The following is a 6,721-nucleotide window of genomic DNA, read 5'->3' as shown; positions in this document are numbered from 1 at the left end:
AAGGTTTTGAAAAGAGGAGAAGTTCTGTTTTTATTGCATATATCGACGTTTCAGCTGGATAAGAGCGGTTTTACGTGTACATCTTCCATCGGTAATATAAACCGAAAATCAGGAACATTTTAGTTAATTTTAATGAAAACACATTGATTTTTATCATTTGTATTGGAAGCAACATCTTTATACGTCTTTTTTTAGGGTCTAAAAAATAACGAAACGTCGCTTTATGATTCGAAGTTAAAATCCTCAAATTTGGCATAACGGTCTTATACCTGTATACGGGATTTTTTCACGTTTTTCATGTAGTTTGATATTACGTAAATATATTCATTTTTACCAATATTTTAATACTACTTCATGTAGTATCACGATATGTGATTTGGCCTTCATATCTCAGATTTTCGCATAATATTGCATTTTAAGCAAGATTTCTTGCATTTTGTTTTGAACTAAAAATCATCGAGTTCAGCAATATTTTGACGTTTATCATCCCCTTTTACTTTATGTGATATAAACAAAATATCATCGAATTAGGCAATATTTTGCTGTTTTTCCACGTTTTTGTGAATATTCAGTTTATTGTTATTAATTCATTAAATATACGATAAAAATGATGCAAACACATAATTGATTAGATAATATCCTTAAATACTTCATTTTAAATCAACTATTTGTTTCTCGTTAAAATCCTAAGTATGATATGGAAAAGGAGAGAAGTTCGGTTTTTATTGCATATATCGACATTTTAGCCGGAATAGAGCGGTTCTACGTGTACATCTTCCATCGGTAATATAAACGTAAAATCATGAGTATTTTAGTTAATTCTAATGAAACACATTGATTTTTATCATTTGTATTGGAAACAATATTGTCAAATGTCTTTTCTTGGATCTAAATAATACGAAACCTTGCTTTATGATTCGAAGTTAAAATCCTCAAATTTGGTATAATAGTGACTTTTTCACGTTTTTCATGTAGTTTGATATTTCGTAATTATATTCGTTTTTACCAATATTTCGATACTTTTTCATGTAGTATCACTATATGTGATTTGGCCTTCAAATCTCAGAATTTCGCAAATTTTGCATTTTTAAGCAAGTTTTCTTACATTTTGTTTTGTACTAAAAATCATCGAATTTAGCAATATTTTGACCTTTATCATCCCCCTTTTCCTTTATGTGATTTAAACAAAATATCATCGAATTAGGCAATATTTTGCCGTTTTTCCACGTTTTTGTGAATTTTCAGTTTATTGGTATTAATTCATGAAATATACGATAAAAATTATGGAAACACATAATTGATCAGAAAATAACCTTAAATACTTAATTTTCAATCATCTATTTGTTTCTCGTTAAAATACTGAGTAAGATATTGAAAAGTGGAGAAGTTCTGTTTTTATTGAATATATCGACGTTTCAGCCGGATTAGAACGGTTTTACGTGTATATCTTCCATCGGTAATATAAACCGAAAATCAGGAACATTTTAGTTAATTTTAATGCGAACACATTGATTTTTATCATTTGTATTGGAAGCAACATCTTTATACGTCTTTTCTAGGGTGTAAAAAATACGAAACCTCGCTTTATGATTCGAAGTTAAAATCCTCAAATTTGGCATAATAATGACTTTTTCACGTTTTTCATGTAGTTTGATATTATGTAAATATATTCATTTTTACCAATATTTCGATACTATTTCATGTCGTATCACGATATGTGATTTGGCCTTCAAATCTCAGATTTTCGCATAATATTGCATTTTAAGCAAGTTTTCTTGTATTTTGTTTCGTACTAAAAATCATCGAATTCAGCAATATTTTGACGTTTATCATCCCCTTTTCATATATGTGATATAAACAAAATATCATCGAATTTTGCAATATTTTGCTGTTTTTCCAAGTTTTTGTGAATATTCAGTTTATTGTTATTAATTCATTAAATATACGATAAAAATGATGCAAACACATAATTGATTAGATAATATCCTTCAATACTTCATTTTCAGTCAACTATTTGTTTCTCGTTAAAATCCTGAGTAAGATATTGAAAAGGAGAGAAGTTCGGTTTTATTGCATATATCGACGTTTCAGCCGGAATAGAGCGGTTTTACGTGTACATCTTCCATCGGTAATATTAACGGAAAATCAGGAACATTTTAGTTAATTCTAATGAAACACATTGATTTTTATCATTTGTATTGGAAACAATATTGTCATATGTCTTTTCTTGGATCTAAATAATACGAAACTTCGCTAGTTAAAATCCTCAAATATGGTAATATAGTGACTTTTTCACGTTATTCATGTAGTGTGATTTTACGTATATATATTCGTTCTTACCAATATTTCGATACTACTTCATGTTTTCTCACGATATGTGATTTGGGTTTCAAATCTCAAAATTTCACAAATTTTGCATTTTTAAGCAAGTTTTCTTGCATTTTGTTTTGTACTAAAAATCATCGAATTTAGCAATATTTTGACCTTTAGAATCCACTTTTCCTTTATGTGATTTAAACAAAATATCATGGAATTAGGCAATATTTTGCCGTTTTTCCACGTTTTTGTGAATTTTCAGTTTATTGTTATTAATTCATAAATATACGATAAAAATTATGCAAACACATAATTGATCAGAAAATAACCTTAAATACTTCATTTTCAATCATCTATTTGTTTCTCGTTAAAATACAGAGTAAGATATTGAAAAGGGGAGAAGTTCTGTTTTTATTGCATATATCGACGTTTCAGCCGGATTAGAACGGTTTTACGTGCACATCTTCCATCGGTAATATAAACCGAAAATCAGGAACATTTTAGTTAATTTTAATGAAAACACATTGATTTTTATCATTTGTATTGGAAGCAACATCTTTATACGGTTTTTTTTAGGGTCAAAAAATAACGAAACGTCGCTTTATGGTTCGAAGTTAAATCCTCAAATTTGGCATAATAATGATTTTTTCACGGATTTCATGTAGTTTGATATTACGTAAATATATTCATTTTTATCAATATTTCGATACTATTTCATGTAGTATCACGGTATGTGATTTGGCCTTCATATATCAGATTTTCGCATAATATTGCATTTTAAGCAAGTTTTCTTGCATTTTGTTTCGTACTAAAAATCATCGAATTCAGCAATATTTTGACTTTTATCATCCCCTTTTCCTTTATGTGATATAAACAAAATATCATCGAATTAGGCAATATTTTGCTGTTTTTCCACGTTTTTGTGAATATTCAGTTTATTGTTATTAATTCATTAAATATACGATAAAAATGATGCAAACACATAATTGATTAGAAATTAACCTTAAATACTTCATTTTCAATCAACTATTTGTTTCTCGTTAAAATACTGAGTAAGATATTCAAAAGAGGAGAAGTTCTGTTTTTATTGCATATATCGACGTTTCAGCTGGATTATAGCGGTTTTACGTATACATCTTCCATCGGTAATATAAACCGAAAATCAGGAACATTTTAGTTAATTTTAATGAAAACACATTGATTTTTATCATTTGTATTGGAAGCAACATCTTTATACGTCTTTTTTTAGGGTCTAAAAAATAACGAAACGTTGCTTTATGATTCGAAGTTAAAATCCTCAAATTTGGCATAACGGTCTTATACCTGTAAACGGGATTTTTTCACGTTTTTCATGTAGTTTGATATTACGTAAATATATTCATTTTTACCAATATTTCGATACTACTTCATGTAGTATCACGATATGTGATTTGGCCTTCATATCTCAGATTTTCGCATAATATTGCATTTTAAGCAAGATTTCTTGCATTTTGTTTTGAACTAAAAATCATCGAGTTCAGCAATATTTTGACGTTTATCATCCCCTTTTCCTTTATGTGATATAAACAAAATATCATCGAATTAGGCAATATTTTGCTGTTTTTCCACGTTTTTGTGAATATTCAGTTTATTGTTATTAATTCATTAAATATACGATAAAAATGATGCAAACACACAATTGATTAGATAATATCCTTAAATACTTCATTTTAAATCAACTATTTGTTTCTCGTTAAAATCCTGAGTAAGATATTGAAAAGGAGAGAAGTTCGGTTTTTATTGCATATATCGATGTTTCAGCCGGAATAGAGCGGTTTTACGTGTACATCTTCCCTCGGTAATATAAACGGAAAATCAGGAACATTTTAGTTAATTCTAATGAAACACATTGATTTTTATCATTTGTATTGGAAACAATATTGTCAAATGTCTTTTCTTGGATCTAAATAATACGAAACCTCGCTTTATGATTCGAAGTTAAAATCCTCAAATTTGGTATAATAGTGACTTTTTCACGTTTTTCATGTAGTTTGATATTTCGTAAATATATTCGTTTTTACCAATATTTCGATACTATTTCATGTAGTATCACGATATGTGATTTGGCCTTCAAATCTCAGAATTTCGCAAATTTTGCATTTTTAAGCAAGTTTTCTTACATTTTGTTTTGTACTAAAAATCATCGAATTTAGCAATATTTTGAACTTTATCGTCCCCTTTTCGTTTATGTGATTTAAACAAAATATCATCGAATTAGGCAATATTTTGCCGTTTTTCCACGTTTTTGTGAATTTTTAGTTTATTGTTATTAATTCATGAAATATACGATAAAAATTATGCAAACACATAATTGATCAGAAAATAACCTTAAATACTTTATTTTCAATCATCTATTTGTTTCTCGTTAAAATACTGAGTAAGATATTGAAAAGGGGAGAAGTTCTCTTTTTATTGCATATATCAACGTTTCAGCCGGATTAGAACGGTTTTACGTGTACATCTTCCATCGGTAATCTTCCAACCGAAAATCAGGAACATTTTAGTTAATTTTAATGAAAACACATTGATTTTTATCATTTGTATTGGAAGCAACATCTTTATACGTCTTTTCTAGGGTCTAAAAAATACGAAACCTCGCTCTATGATTCGAAGTTAAAATCCTCAAATTTGGCATAATAATGACTTTTTCACGTTTTTTATGTAGTTTGATATAAATATATTCATTTTTACCAATATTTCGATACTATTTCATGTAGTATCACGATATGTGATTTGGCCTTCAAATCTCAGAATTTCGCAAATTTTGCATTTTTAAGCAAGTTTTCTTACATTTTGTTTTGTACTAAAAATCATCGAATTTAGCAATATTTTGAACTTTATCATCCCCTTTCCTTCATGTGATTTAAACAAAATATCATCGAATTAGGCAATATTTTGCCGTTTTTCCACGTTTTTGTGAATTTTCAGTTTATTGGTATTAATTCATGAAATATACGATAAAAATTATGAAAACACATAATTGATCAGAAAATAACCTTAAATACTTCATTTTCAATCATCTATTTGTTTTTCGTTAAAATACTAAGTAAGATATTGAAAAGGGGAGAAGTTCTCTTTTTATTGCATATATCGACGTTTCAGCCGGATTAGAACAGTTTTACGTGTACATCTTCCATCGGTAATATAAACGGAAAATCAGGAACATTTTAGTTAATTCTAATGAAAACACATTGATTTTTATCATTTGTATTGGAAACAACATTGTCATATGTCTTTTCTTGGATCTAAATAATACGAAACCTCGCTCTATGATTCGAAGTTAAAATCCTCAAATTTGGTATAAAAGTGACTTTTTCACGTTTTTCATGTAGTTTGATATTACGTAAATATATTCATTTTTACCAATACTTCGATACTATTTCATGTAGTATCACGATATGTGATTTGGCCTTCAAATCTCAGAATTTCGCAAATTTTGCATTTTTAAGCAAGTTTTCTTTCATTTTGTTTTGTACTTAAAATCATCGAATTTAGCAATATTTTGACCTTTATCATCCCCTTTTTCTTTATGTGATTTAAACAAGATATCATCGAATTAGGCAATATTTTGCCGTTTTCCCACGTTTTTGTGAATTTTCCGTTTATTGTTATTAATTCATGAAATATACGAAAAAAATTATGCAAACACATAATTGATCAGAAAATAACCTTAAATGCTTCATTTTCAATCATCTATTTGTTTCTCGTTAAAATACTGAGTAAGATATTGAAAAGGGGAGAAGTTCTGTTTTTTTGCATACATCGACGTTTCATCCGGATTAGAACGGTTTTACGTGCACATCTTCCATCGGTAATATAAACCGAAAATCAGGAACATTTTAGTTAATTTTAATGAAAACACATTGATTTATATCATTTGTATTGGAAGCAACATCTTTATACGGTTTTTTTTAGGGTCTAAAAAATAACGAAACGTCGCTTTATGATTCGAAGTTAAAATCCTCAAATTTGGCATAATAATGACTTTTTCACGTTTTTCATGTAGTTTGATATTACGTAAATATAATAATTTTTACCAATATTTCGATACTATTTCATGTAGTATCACGATATGTGATTTGGCCTTCAAATCTCAGATTTTCGCATAATATTGCATTTTAAGCAAGTTTTCTTACATTTTGTTTTGTACTAAAAATCATCGAATTTAGCAATATTTTGACCTTTATCATCCCCTTTTCCTTTATGTGATATAAACAAAATATCATCGAATTTTGCAATATTTTGCTGTTTTTCCACGCTTTTGTGAATATTCAGTTTATTGTTATTAATTCATTAAATATACGATAAAAATGATGCAAACACATAATTGATTAGATAATATCCTTCAATACTTCATTTTCAGTCA

Source organism: Procambarus clarkii, chromosome 56 (assembly GCF_040958095.1).
Source record: "Procambarus clarkii isolate CNS0578487 chromosome 56, FALCON_Pclarkii_2.0, whole genome shotgun sequence".
In the NCBI taxonomy this organism is placed as follows: Eukaryota; Metazoa; Arthropoda; class Malacostraca; order Decapoda; family Cambaridae; genus Procambarus; species Procambarus clarkii.
This window is presented reverse-complemented; position numbering follows the sequence as displayed.